Source organism: Babylonia areolata, chromosome 26 (genome assembly GCF_041734735.1).
Source record: "Babylonia areolata isolate BAREFJ2019XMU chromosome 26, ASM4173473v1, whole genome shotgun sequence".
Lineage (NCBI taxonomy): Eukaryota > Metazoa > Mollusca > Gastropoda > Neogastropoda > Buccinidae > Babylonia > Babylonia areolata.
The window spans coordinates 12,773,014-12,788,409 of NC_134901.1; positions in this window are offsets into that span (position 1 = coordinate 12,773,014).

Below are 15,396 nucleotides of genomic sequence, written 5' to 3' on the forward strand. Positions count from 1 at the left end.
CAACTACTTAGGATCCTGAGACAGGAACGATCGAAAGAAAACATAAATCAATACATAGAGCTTAAGAACTACTATAATGTTTTGATAAAATCAAAATCAGATTTGTATAAATCGGATCTTAGAAATAAGCTAATGAATGCTACAAAAGACCCTAAACTATTTTGGTCCACCCTGAAAGATGTCAGACATAAATCAAAGAACAGATTAGGAAACATTTCAAAAGACGAGTGGTAAAAGCATTTTGTTAATGTTTCCGAAGCAGCGCTAGAGCCACAAACAACAGTTCATACTGACAACATTTATTACCATGACGAAACTCAATAGCTAATTGATTTGAACTCTGATATAACCCGGGAAGAAATTCTTGATTCAATTAATCATCTTAACTCACTCAGTACGGCCAGTCCTCTCTTCTCCTCTACACAGACCCATCGGATATCCAGTGGGTGTCTGAACGACCCAACCTTTAGCTTCCGTCGTAAGAATTGTGGTATTCTTTGTCAACATTCACCTCTTCAGTATAAGAGCCTTCCGCTTGCAATATTTTGATGATGGTAATTGGGCTGAAACGCTGTTAACGTCGTCTCTTTCGCCGTTCGTATGGAGAGAGTTGAACGCAACAAGGCTGGCGGTCCAGACGGCCTGATTCCAGAGATATTCATACATTCAGCTGCTTGGATATTAGCATATTTAGAAAATCTGTTCAATTTTGTTTTTTCATCAGGACAATATCCAGATTCATGGACACAAGCAATCATACAACCACTTCAATAGCGCGGCAACTCTAATGAGCTTAACAGTTACAGAGGAATATCCCTCTTAAATATATGTAGTGAGTTTTATAGTTATATTCTTAATAAACGTCTGGTTAAGCGGATTGAAGATAATGATATCAGTGGGGAAGAACAAGCGGGGTTCAGAAAAGATCGTAGCACTGTCGATCATGTTTTTACTTTATTTGCTGTTGTCCAGAAACATCTAACATGTAACAAAAAACTGTATGTAGTATTTATTGACTTTTCCAAAGCCTTTGATTTAATTTCCCATGTAAAAATGTGGCCAATTTTGATTGAAAATGGAGTATGTGGCAGAATGTTAAAGGCCATCCAAAATATGTACAAAGTGGTAACAGCATGTGTAAGATGTGGTAATGGCGCAGGTCTCACAGATTTCCTTTTCTGTCAGAAAGGTTTGAAACATGGTGAAATTACAAGTCCACTACTGTTTTCAATGCTTATAAATGAATTATCACTTAACATAATTAACAATGGCAAAGATGGTGTACAGCTCCATCCTGCCATTATTGAATTGTTTATTATTCTGTTTGCAGATGATGTTGCCTTATTGTCGTACACATTGAGAGGTCTTCAGCATCAGTTAGACTTACTGAGAAAAAATGCTGAAACTCTTGATCTATCAGTTAATTTAGATAAACCCAGTATAATTGTATTCAGAAATGGGGGTTACATTTCAAACCACGAAAAATGGTTTTATAATGGGGTTGTGCTGAAAACTGTTAACTCATACAAATATTTAGGTGTTCGGTTAACTACTCGTTTAAGTTTCTCGCTCACTATGAAAGAACAGACCTCAAAGGCAAAATTAGGTATAGTTGAAATATTCAGAACCTTGTGGAAATTAGGGGATGTTGCTCCTGGCATCTTTTTCACCATGTTTGATTCCCAAATAAAACCTATTATATTATATGGATCTGAAATATGGGGAACCTTAGATACATTCCATTCCGAAAAAGCCCACACATTCGCTCTGAAAAAATTATTAAACGTCGCACCTAGAACACCAAATGATATGGTTTATGGTGAAACTGGAAGAGTACCATTACATATAGACGCAAAAACAAAAGCCATCCGATACTGGCTGCGACTTTCAAGAATGACAGCTGAAAGGTTGCCTAAGAAAGCCTACATTATGCTTGTAAATCTAGACAATAACAATAAGAAATGCTGGGTATCAGATATTCGCAACTTACTTGCCATGTATGGATTTGGTTATGTATGGCGAAACGAAGGTGTACAAAATGTAACCTGGTTTTTACGTGTGTTCAAAGAAGCGATTGATTGACTGTTGGAAACAAGCATGGTGTAGTAGGACCCAGGAACACGAGCGATATTCTGTATATAGAAACTTTAAATTTGAATTTTCATTAGAACCGTATTTCGAGTACATTAAGAATAAGGCATTAAGGGACATCTACATCAGATTCAGATTAGGTATTACTGATATAAGAATCCATAAATTTCGCTATTCCACAAACCTTCCTGTGGACTTACGTTGCCCTTTATGTAAACGACATATTGATGATGAATTTTACTTTCTGTTTAGCTGTCATTCAAATGAAGCAATAAGATCAAAATACCTTCCTCTGAAATTTGCGCAAGACTCAAATAAACAGCAGCTGACAATTCTTAACGACCGCAAATATATGACAGATATTGCTCGATACATTTATCACAGTTTGAAATTTAGATCAACCAGTTAAGTAATTTAGCGTTTATTATCTGTCTATTTCCGTATCTCCTGGGCTGATGGCCATATGTTCCAAGATATGTAAACGAAAAACCAGTTCGTCCATGTCCATATCCATTTTGTGAACGTCTCAGTGTGTGCGCGTATGTGTGTATCGGAGAGTGTGGAAGAACATTTTACATGTGTTTTGGTTCTTTTGATTTCCCCTTTCCCCCCTCCCCTGATATGAGCAAGGCTTAAGTCAAACCATTTGTATTCTCTTGTCTTGTCTTTTTAAAGCAAAAAAGGAGCAGATTCCTGATCTCCGCATAAACCCAACGCGCTGATGAGGACTAGAGAACATACCCCTAGGTTGTTATTGTATTGTATTGTGTTGTATCGTATTACTCATTTTGTCAAAACAGATTTCTCTGTATGAAATTCGGGCTGCTCTCCTCGAGGAGAGCGCGTCGCTACGCTGAGAGCGCCACCTTTTTTTGTATTTTTTTTCCTGCCTGCAGTTTTCTTTTTATTTGTTTTTTTCTGTGGAAGTGGATCTTCTTTTTTAAAGAATGTGTTGCCGTGTGTTCTTTTACATGCGCTAAGTGCATGCTGTACACGGGACCTCGGTTTATCGTCTCATCCGAATGACTAGCGTCCAGACCACCACTCAAGTTCTAGTGGAGGGGGAGAAAAATACTGGCGACTTTACCGCTGCAAAACATTTACATATGATGGAAGAAGTGAAAACAAATGAAACAAAGTAAGCAGGTGTTAAGTCAAGCTGTTTGCCATGACTAACAACCCCCCCCCCCCCCCCCCAAAAAAAAAAAAAAAAAAGTACGGACTTGTATTCCAGACTTTCAGACTCCTGCTGCGATTGGTTGGAGCGAAATGAAATTGGGAGGAGACCAATCCATCCTTCGTCCCGTTTTTTTTTTCTTCCGGGGACGGGAGGGAGGCGTGTGGAGTGGGGGATGACCTTGGATACCACCTCGATGTTCAAAATCCGAAGACACAAATTCCCCCGCCTCTCTTTCAAAGCCTCATTCAGCGCCTCCGAACATAATCCAGACCTATGTATCAGTGGTTAGCTTCCTTCACACTGTTCAGTTTGTCTTTTCTTTTAATTTCGGTGGGGGGTTTTTCAGGGGAGTGGAGAATTGCAGACGGTAATGTTGATGTGTGTTTGGTTGTGGGGATGGGGAGGGTCAATTCGGAAATCACAACTCGAGTGAAAAAGTTTTCTTACTAACGATAGTCAGAGGAATCGAGGAATCGATCTCAGACATAGAAGCGTGCGTGTGTTTGGGGGGATTGGTGGGCGGGAGAATGGAGGGGGGGCTTGGGGGGGACGGTGAGACTTGAGGGATGGCTTCCCACAGACTCCTGAGAACTGCTGTATGTCTGAGCGGTGACAGTGCAGCTCCCTGTGAGGACTGATCGTCAGGACATCAGGACCCTTAGTTCCAGTTGGGGCGTCACTGATAATTGATTGTGGTGATGTGGCTTGTGACTGAGACCTCTCCCCCCCCCCTCCCTCGCCCCTCCCCCTCCCCATCCTCCCACCGCCCCCTTTGTTTGTTTGTGTTTTGGTCTGGCGCTATCGTCAGTGATACTGGTGCCGTTCGTTGTTTGTTTCCTTTCCTGTTCTGTCTGTCTCTGTCTTTGGGTAGCTTGGTTCTAGTCTGGGTCCGTCGTGAGGATGCCAGGTGCTCTTTTAGCGTGAGTAGTCTTTGGAAAATATGTGCTAAAAAAAAATTTGCCTCTTTTTCTATCGCTCACTTTGTTTCTGTCCTTTCCGTTTTCTTTTCGTCGTCTCTTTCTTTCTGATTTCCTTCCTTGCTGGTCCATTCGCCAATATAGTTTTCCTAGAAAGCCTTGAAGATCTCTCTCTCTCTCTCTCTCTCTCTCTCTCTCTCTCTCTGTGTGTGTGTGTGTGTGTGTGTGTGTGTGTGTGTGTGTGTGTGTGTTTCCTGGACTTAAATTGGGTATCCCAACATTGTTATGTTCCTTTTTTTGCGCCTACGAATGTAAGGTGCCCGTTGGAGATTTTTGTTTTTGTATGCCTGTTATCATATATGATTTAATTTCATCATGTTTAATTATATCTATGGTTTTTTTGTTGTTGATGCTTTTGTTCTGTTTTTGTGTTTGTTTTGTTTTTTGTTGTTGTTTTTGGTGTTTTTTGTTTGCTGTTTTTGTTTTTTGTTTTTTTTTTGGGGGGGGCGGGGGTATCATTATTATCTGATAACAAGTTGACGAAGAGGTCAAACGTCCGAGGCATGTCCTGGGCTCACGTGCATGAACGTGACTGTTCTTGTCCTGATTCACCTGATGCCTGATTCACCTTTGTAAGTAGGCCGGTTTCTTTCTGTATTTTCAGGATCCACTGGTGCCGATGTTTACAGTTTTCAGTCCGACGTGGCCCTGTCTAGTCAGCTGGGCTTTTCAGCAACATAGATAAACGGACTGATCGTCAGAGTTACCAGGACTATGACTTTCAATGAGGGCATCACTGATAGTTGATTATGGTGATTTGGCTCGCGACAGGAACCTCTTTCTTTGGCCTTGCTTGTTTGTGTTTAGGTCTGGCAGCGCTAATATTGGCGCCCTTTTGTTGATCGCTTTATTTCCTGTTCTGATTGTCTCTGGGTGCTTTTGTTCTAGTCTGGCGACCTGGCTTTCCTTTACGCAAACCCGTTTTATTATGGACTGGTTTGTCGCGCGCGAGTCTTCGTCTTTTGTTTTGGGAAAGCAACTTCTGTGATAATGACTGTCTAACAAAGCCCTCATATGACTTTGGGAGATCAGCCGGGTTCTGGGTCCATTTTTCTTTTTACATTTATTTGCTTATTTATCATCATTGTTGTCTTTTTGTTTTTATCTATTTATTTATTTCATTTTCATTATTTTTTTTAATTCTATTATTATTTATTTATTTTATTTCATTTTATTCATTTTTTCTCAAGGCCTGACAAAGCGCGTTGGGTTACGCTGCTGGTCAGGCATCTACTTGGCAGATGTGGTGTAGCGTATATGGAATTGTCCGAACGCAGTGACGCCTCCTTGAGCTACTGAAACTGAAACTGAAACTGAAACTGAGTCGAATGCGCGAAAATCATCAACGGACGAATGACCAGCGGTCTAGGGCTCACTCTGCGTCTTCTTCATTTTCTTACCCTTTGAGGGTTTTTTTAACTATTATAAACGTTCTGCAGATACCGAAAATTTTGTTATTTTTGATGCAGAAAGGATTCAAGATGTGACAGGAACTGGTTTGTGGTCAGAAGTTTACTCCCCAAATGCTGTCTGTCTTAGTAGCAGTAGTAATAGTAGTAGTAGTGATAGTAGTGTAGTATCAATATTATTATTTTCATTCTTTTCATCATTATCATTATAATTGCTGTTGTTGTAATTACTTATATTGCGCCGATCTTCTGTCAAAGATCAGACTCTAAGCACTTTATATACACAGTCAATTGCACAACAGGCCTTAAGGCGTTCGTCATTCGTTTCCTGTGACATTCAGTGAGGCTTCAACACCCACCCACCCCCCCACCGCCCCCCCACCCCCCTCACCCATATATTTCTCGACTGACAAAACCATGTGTTCAGTGCGCTATCAGATTTGTCGCAGTCTCTGGAAATGGATTTGTCTGATTGCCAGACGTTTGGGGACTTCAAGGTGTGGTTATGTCTGGAAAGTTTGGGCACCCTCCGTGTAACGTAAGCGCAACATGGAGTGCAATGTTTTTTTGTTTTGTTTTGTTTTTTGTTGTTGTTTGTTGTTGTTGTTTTTTTATTATTCAGACAAGAGCAGCAACTCGAATATTAACTGACTTGTGATTGTAACGGTTGTTGTAGAATTAGCAGTGGTGGTGGTGGTGGTGGTGATAGTCTAAGAGCTTTTCAGCCCATACACGATGCCAGTTTTTTCTGGCATTGTAAGTACACATGTATTGTGGGTGGGTCTTCGTGATCAACTATTTTGATTCGAGTACTTCAGACAGAACTGAATGAAACAGCACATTGCAATTTTGAGGAACTCGTCGGAACTTGTTCTAATTGTTTGTAAGTTTCAGTTTCAGTTTCTCAAGGAGGCGTCACTGCGTTCGGACAAATCCAGATGGGCTACAGCACATCTGCTAGGCAGATGCCTGACAGCAGCATAACCCGACGCGCTTGTCAGGCCTTGAGTGCATGCTTATATATCTGTGTACCTATCAGAGTGGATTTCTTTTTACATTATTTTGCCAGAGGACAACACGTTTGTTGCCATGGGTTCTTTGGCAGTGCGCCAAGTGCGTGCTGCACACGGGACCTCGGGTTATCTCTCACCCGAATGATACACCCTTAGTTTGACTTTTCCAGTCAAACTTTGGAGAAAGGGCGAGAGCGGGATTCGAACCCATACCCTCACGGACCGTCTATAGTGGCAGCTGGGAGTCTTAACCATTCTGCCACATTCCTCCTTAACTGAACTGAACTGTTTGTAAAGAAAGAAAAACTGCTGTGATGAAAACGAGTTGTTCTGTAGTGTCAGTCTTCTTCCTCTTCTTCACTGTCATTGTCTTCACAGAGTTGCCCGAGACCGTCCAGCCTGTGAGGGTGATGTCATCGTGTCTTGCTCCCCTGGGTTGGGTATAGACGGCACGAGCCATTTAGGCAGCGCTGAATTTGCATAGCATCGGGGATGTTCCAATGTCTATGGAATTAGTAGTGATGGGTTTGGAACGTTCTGTACAGCTGGGCCAACAGCAAAGTGAGAGCTGTATTATCGATGGTTTCTCTATTGCAATGGGAAATCATTTACAGCATAGTCTTTTGTGAAGAACTATGATTGTCAAACTGGGAGGCAAAATTGCACTGGCTCTTAGCGCTACAGCCATTTGGGAGCTAGTTGGCCTTTGGGAACCATCCTCAATGTCGACTGTCTTGAAACCCTCTAGGCTGAGAGAGTAGGGATGTCACTTGGGCAAGACACTCCACTATGATCAAATTCTAGCCCAGACAGTCGGGGCAGCAGTAACCTCTTCTGCTGTTCTGATGGTCATTGTCGAACACAACTGACTGTCATACACATACAGGAAGGTTCTGTTCGCTCGGCAGACTGGACTTAACGCCGCAAAGATCGCTCGTGTGACCCAGTCGTGGTCTGCAGCCGAAGAGTGCTGTGACGGTGACCAGACCTACTGCATCAGCGGCTGTCCAGGACGGGGGGAAGGGCTGAGTACTTTCCGTGGGAAACAAGGTGGGTGTTGACTGTGGACATGTTGACTGTGTGTCCTTTGTGTCCCGTGTGTTCTGGGTGATTGGTTTAGTGTTTGTGCCCTCCAACCCGTCCCACTCTACCTCCCCCTGTCTGTCTGTTTCTGTCTGTCTGTCTATCTCTCTCTCTCCCCCTCTCTCTCTCTCTTCCTCTCTCTCTCTTCCTCTCTCTCTCTCTCTGATGAGCATCATCTGAGTAAAATGTGGGTCCATGGGAGTGTGGGTGGAGCCACTGTATGTTGGCAGTAACATCCGTGCTTGTATTATGAATTTGCTGACTGTATATCCCCCTCTCTCACTCTCCCTGTCGCTAATTGCTTGTAACCCCCCGCCCCCTCCCCCAACTCCCTATGTATGTATATGAACCTATGGCCGAAATATGCATTAAACAGTCATTCATTCATTCATTCATATTCATTCATTTCCACCCTCCCTCACTCTTTCCTTGCCTCTGTCTTTATCTCTCTCTCTATCTCTAACTCTCTCTGTCTGTCTCTCACTCACTCGCTCTCTCTCTCTCTTGATCTCACTCTCACTCACTCCCTCTCTCACTCACTCCCCCCCCCCCTCTCTCTCTCTCTCCCATCTCCTCTTTTTCTTCCTGGCCCCTTCCCTCTTTCTTTCTCTCCCTCCCGGCAGTATTTTCTCTCCACCACCCCTACTCCCCTACCACACCTTAAGTGTAGTTGTCTGGACGCTAGTAATTCGGATGGGACGATAAACCTAGGTCCCATGTGTAGAATGCACTTAGCGCACGTAAAAGAACCCAGAATGAAAGGCTCATCACTGGTAGTATTGGACAGAAAAATCGACTTTGATAAGGAAGCAAATACACTTGCTGGCAGAACTGCTTGGGAAGAGCAACCCGAACTTCACACAGAAAAAAATCTGTTGTGACAAAAATATAATGCACGACAATAATCATCTCCCACCGCTTCCCTCTTATTCTGAACTTTTGGAGCGGTGTGCTTTCTCTCTCTCTCTCTGTCTCTCTCTTTCTCTCTCTCTCTCTCTCTCTGTATCTGTATCTGTATGTGTGATTGTGTGTGTGTGTTGTGTGCGTGTGTGTTTGTGTGTGCGAGCGTGTGTGTGTGCCTGTGTGTCTGTGTGTGAATGCATGTGCATGCGTGTGATTGTGTGTGCGTGTGTGTTGTGTGTGTGTGTGTGTGCGTGTGTGTGTGTGTGTATTCATACAACGTCCCCTGCCGGTAGCCTAACCCTGTGTAAGAAGTGCAAAGCGGCGAACGAAGATGGAATAATCAGAAGCTTGCAGCAAATCCGCTGATGTTATCAGAAAGAAAGCAGGAGGTTAGACGTGTCCTCGAGGAATGCCCAGACTGTGTAATCGCGTGTTGGACAGACTGTCGCCAACTGTGATTTAAAGTTTTGTTCTTCTGAGATATTAGAATCCAGTTTGGGACGAGACTCGAATTCAGTGTCCCTTGCGGATTGGAGAGAGTAGATGTCATCGAATGTTGGAAGCTGTTTGAACGTCAAACTACGACCACGTTCACCTTTTTTGTGTGAGGGAAAGTCTTATTTGTGAAACGGGCAAGCGTTTCTCTGTCAAGTGTTTGTGTTTGTAAGGAGCTGACAACTTCCATCTTTGCTTCTTCTTTCTTCTTCTGTTTCTCTTTTTTCTTTTTCTTTTTTTCTTTTTTTTTTTTTTTTTGATAGTCTGGTCATATGCTTCAGTTGAGAAAAAAATCTCTGTCACAGTTGCATAGTCAGGTTGCTGCAGTTCCATGGTAGTGGTGGTGTCACCTCTTTTGGAGCTTAAATTGATAAGATGCTATGCAGGGCGTACTCATACAACCTGTTGTTCCAGTTGTTTTGTTGTGTTTTCTGGAGTTGAGTTGATCCCACGAACAACTGAAGTATTTTAAAGCGATATGAAAGCTCCACTAGCGCAAACTTCCTGAAGTGGTTGCTGATGACAGCAGTGCTGTAAGTGGAGCGGTTGCCTAGTGGTACGGCGTCCGGTTGGGAAGATCTGAGCGCACAGGATCGAACCCTACACTCCCCAGTATGTCCTCCCTCTCCGCTGGACCTTGAGTGGTGGTCTGGACACAAATCCATTCCCTAGTATATCCTTCCTCTCCACTGGACCTTGAGTGGTGGTCTGGACACTAATCCATTCCCTAGTATATCCTTCCTCTCCGCTGGACCTTGAGTGGTGGTCTGGACACTAATCCATTCCCTAGTATATCCTTCCTCTCCACTGGACCTTGAGTGGTGGTCTGGATGCTAATCCATTCGGATGAGACTTTGCGCACGCAAAAGAACCCATTGCAACAAATGTGTTGAAAATCCACTTTTAAAAGGAAAACACACTTGCAGGCAGAGAAAAAGAAAGAAAACTAGGTGGGTGGTGCCGCACTGTAGCGACCAGCCCGAATATTCACACGAAGAAATCTGTAAATGCAACACAATGAAGGATTTTAGCCAGGTCAGCCGCGGGAATTTAAAACCGTGAACAGTTGCTATAATTCACACCCATTGAAATGGGCATGTTCATCTGGATCGTCCAAACAGATGTTGTCACAGAGCCCTCTTACTGGTTGTGGATCTGAATGTCCGACCAGTCTGAGGAGGGAAGGGGGATAAAAAAACAACAACAAAAAACCCAGGAGTCAACTCATGAGCATTAGCTGTGTTATTCACAATTTTTATATGCAACAACTTATCGAACATCAGAAATTTAAGAGTTTTCTGACACACTTTATGAGGGTGGTGGGAAATTAATCAGTGGAAACAGGTGGAGACGGAAGGGGGACTGTCGCTGGAAAGACGTGGTGGCAGTGTCCACTCCGGGGGGTTGGAGGGAGGACGCTCACTCAGTCTGGCTTCCGCAACTAAGCTATTATATCGTCAGTAGGGGGGCGTAGTAGGCGGTGTCCGAAGTACGTTAAATAAACCAGAACAGGCACTGCCGAACACCACCGAAGTGACTCAACAGCAGCGCAGGGTCTCCGCTGTGTTTTGAGGCTTCCTGGCGACCTAACATCGATGGTTCTCTGTGTACTGTCGGCACTGGGACTGACAGACGAACCCGGGTATGGATGTGTATGCGGGACTCGGAATGAGCGGCGTGGGAGTATTGCCACTGAAACGGGGCAGATAGTGGGGCGGCAAATAAACATTTAAAAAAAAGGTGGAGACGGGACAGTGCGGGAGACATTCCAATCGGAGATGCTGTGGCAGATTCAGATAGGTGTTGGACTTCTGATCCAGTGATCACCAGGGATCAGAGTTCGATACCCATTCCGGTGTGGTGTTGTCCTTGGGGAGAGGCACGTCACTCAGATTTTCCTCACTCCACCCCTGTGTGTACGGGATCATGACTTCGGTCCCAGGAGGTTAAAGTGGCGGGAGGAGAGGGTTGGGCTGCCCTCCTGTGCTGCGCCCCGGGAGGGGAGGGTTAGATTAGATTGCCCTCCAGTGTCGAGCCCCGGGAGGAGAAGGTTAGGCTGCCCTCTAGTGCCGAGCCCCGGGAGGAAAGGTTTGGGTTGTCCTCCAGTGCCGAGCCCCGGGAGGAGAGGGTTAGGTTGCCCTCCAGTGCCGAGCCCCGGGAGGAGAGGTTTGGGTTGCCCTCCAGTGCCGAGCCCCAGGAGGAGAAGGTTAGGCTGCCCTCCAGTGCCGAGCCCCGGGAGGAGAGGTTTGGGTTGCCCTCCAGTGCCGAGCCCCGGGAGGAGAGGGTTAGGCTGCCCTCCAGTGCCGAGCCCCGGGAGGTGAGGGTTAGGCTGCCCTCCAGTGCCGAACCCCAGACACAGCGAATATCAAATCAACTGCCCCTATGGCCGTAAAAAAAATGTGGAGTGATGGCCTAGAAGTAACGCGTCCGCCAAGGAAGCGGGAGAATCTGAGCGCACTGGTTCGAATCACGGCTCAGCCGCCGATATTTTCTCCCCCTCCACTCGACCTTGAATGGTGGTCTGGACGCTAGTCATTCGGATGAGACGATAAACCGAGGTCCCATGTGCAGTATGCATTTAGCGCACGTAAAAGAATCCACGGCAACAAAAGGGTTGCTCCTGCCAAAATTCTGTAGAAAAATCCACTTCAATAGGAAAAACAAATAAAACTGCACGCAGGAAAAAATACAAAAAATGGGTGGCGCTGTAGTGTAGCGACGCGTTCTCCCTGGGGAGAGCAGCCCGAATTTCACAGAGAGAAAACTGTTGTGATAAAAAGAAATACAAATACAAAAAGCTGTGGGGCCTTTAAACCTCTTCCCTAACCTTTTTCAGTGTATGTTTTATGATGAATTTGAACAGACGTTTCTGTACCTTTTCAATGGGGCGTAGGTTTCATGATGAAATATAGAAGTATTTTCTACGATAACGTTGTTTTTCCAAATCGAAAGCATTAGTACAACCAGCCGTTAGTTGATTTCTTCGAACGTTTTCATTTTATTTATTTTTTCCTCTCAAGGCCTGACAAAGTGGGTTGGGTTGTGCTGCTGGTCAGGCATCTGCTTAGTAGATGTGGTGAAGCGTATATGGAATTGTCTGAACGCTGTGACGCCTCTTTGATTGGGGTGGGTGACGGGAAGTATTACATGAATCTGTGTAGTGTTTGTTTTGTTTTGTTTCTGTGTGTTTGTTTTTTCTTCTTCTTTTTTTTTGTGCGATTTTGAAATGCATGAAATCACTTCTTGATACTTCATATCTTTGACACGTTCAAAGAGAGGTTTGATGAAACCTTTAGATATATCCTGGACAGGAGTAATTTTTTCCTCTCCGTTTAGCGCTTCAGGTTATTGCAGAAATTAGATCCCGATTAAAAATAATTCCAGTGCCCAGCACAAGAACTGTTACCGTCACAGAAGAATTGGCTTTCCGTGCTGCTTGATTCGTCAGTAGCATGAACCCGCACGTGCACGTGAACATAAAAAGTGACAGTTCCAAACGTCCCTGAGTTCAGATTTCGTGTCAGTCAGGACTGTGCCAAGGCGATGCAGAATTGTCAGTATTGGGTTCGTTACTTGGGAAACCTTTTCTGCTGTTCAGCTTTGATGTGGGCAGTTTTTAACTTGATCTATATTCTGCGTGGGCTGAGCGAGACGTGGGTGATGTAGTCTTCTTTCTAACGTTGATTCTTCTCTCTTTTTTTTCTTTTTTCACATTTCAACATGATTTTGTAATTCTCTTCAACTGCTTTTTGACATTTTAACATGATTTTGGGATTCCCTTCAACTGGTTTTAAGTACTGATGGGCAATCAGCCTTGAAATAGCCCCTTTTCCAGTCAGCTGGGTCACAGGCTAAATGTGTTTGATTTGATATGGCCACCGTGGTCAGCTAGGCCATGAACTACAATAAATAAATATCGGTTATCTTCCGTCATGAACATCAGTGTGAATGTAACTTTCTTCTGTTTATTGTTTGTTTTTCTTGTGCCTGTCAGTCGAAATGTAACTTTCATTTCTTTCCTCTTTTTTCTTTCATTTTTCTTTTTTTTTATTCTTTTTTATGCACATTGGGCACTTTATGTGCTTTCAGCCAGCATCAGCAGTTTTTTTCCTGCAAAATATTACCAATACAAGAGAGAGAGGGGCGGGGGGAATGGGGTGGCGATGCACTGTGGCGATGCGCTTTCCAAAGGGAGAGCAGTAAGAATTCATCTGAAACAAAACGAAATACAATCCAAGTACAAAGTGATGAATTAACACGACACACAGCGCCAGTTTTGAAAGTTGGTACGTTTTGAATGGCTTGGCCATCTTGTGATGTGCTGACCTGTTTGGAGACGCAGGGTGAGGACAATAAAACTGTCCAATAACGCTGCCTGTCTGACAGGTCTATTCTGCTTCACTGTAAGGAAACATTGATATCGGTCTGTCTGTTTGTCTGTCTCTTTTGTCTGTCCGTCTGTTGGATCTTTGTCTTGCCTGTCTATATATATATATATATATATATATCTTTCTCTCTCTTTCTCTCTCTTTCTGTCGCTCGTTCACTTACACACATGCAAACATACACATACGCATATGCAAGCATGCACACACACACACACACACACACACACACACACACACACACACACACACACACACACACACACACACACACACATCACATCACATCACATCACATCACACCTACCTACGCATATTACTTAGAGTAGATCGGTGTGAAATTGAAGACTACAATTAAATCTCACTACTACCTTTACTGTTGCTACTACACATACATACATACATACATACATACATACTTCCATACATACATACTTCCATACATACATACAACCTTCCAGCCATCCAACGGAAGTAAGTTTTACTCAGTTTCTCTTCCTTGGGTTCACTTGGTTCACAACAAGCGAAGAGAGAAAGAAAAAAGAAAAAAAAGAAAACACGTGATCGAAAGGCTCACTGAAGCACGTAATGAAAACTTCAGAATCGATTTGTCACCAATCCCGAACACGTGCTCACTTGGTGTAGCGTTACATAACCCTTTCTTTACCCCCTTCCCCCCCCTACCCCCTCCCCCCCCCCTTTTTTTTGTGTGTGTGTGACAGCATCCACTTTATTTCGGTGTTGTTGTTGTTTTTTCTGTTGGGTTTATTCTGCCACATTCATCATGAAACAAAGTGCCCCCATACCTGCTTAGATAATACATTGTGATGTGAAAGGATTATAAAACACAATTTGCTGGGGGGCAGGGTTGGGCGGCGAATTATCGTTGTGGACTAAATTCACGGGTATACTGCACTGCGTTTGTGGGCACCGGATCTGGCGTTGTTTCTCCTTTTTTTTCTATGAGGAAGCAATGCTGTGCGATTTACTTCAGGAGAGTAAGCCTTCAGATCGTGATGTGTAAGGGAACATTGGACAATGCCTGTTAACCCCTTGACTGCTGAGTTTTGATGAAATGCGATCAGCATGACGTGAGATTTAAAACTTTAAGAGCAGGTTCTCTTCTGTGTGGACTTGCTTATGGTGCAATTAATTTGCTGTTCAAAAGTAAAACACCCTAAAGGGAATACGTTCAATTAAAAGAAAGCTTACTGAACTCTGAACATACAAGCTAAGTTTTATGTCACTGAGGTGGCAGCAGCACTCGAGGAGTTAATGCAGAATACAGAATAATGATGTTCGCCCTTCGGATTCGAAAATGACCATGGCTTCAAATATCAGATGGAAGATCGATGGCTGTGGATCCGGAGGTGGCTGATGAGGCCAATCCGGGCCCTGAAGGCTCGCCCACATGTGAGACACAAGGGAGTGGGTGCTGTCTTGGCAGTGGATGCCCGCCGGTGTAATTTGAAGTATTGACTTGCGCTTGACTTGGATTGAAGTGAGGGAGACTTGCGCAGCTCGTCAGCCTCACTCTCTCGTCCCGGCCTATCTGGACCCAGTGGCAAGACATAGTCGAGATGTCTGAAGATAGGTCATGATGCAGTAGATGGCCAGCAGTGTTCTGCATGCATGTGTCTCACTGCACCCTTTTAGCGCTTCACGGCGCATTGCTGAGAATGGCCTTTCTGCACGTTGAACCAATGATGGTTTCTTCCGCGCAGTCCGCCGAATCCAGGCTTCACGCTCTAGACAAGCCCTAAGTGTTGTGGGTCCACGGCAGTTCTTGCGGCGTGCTCGCACGTCTCCCTACCCATTGTTGGCATCCTTATCTGCCATTGCAGCCGTTTGGAGTTGTCT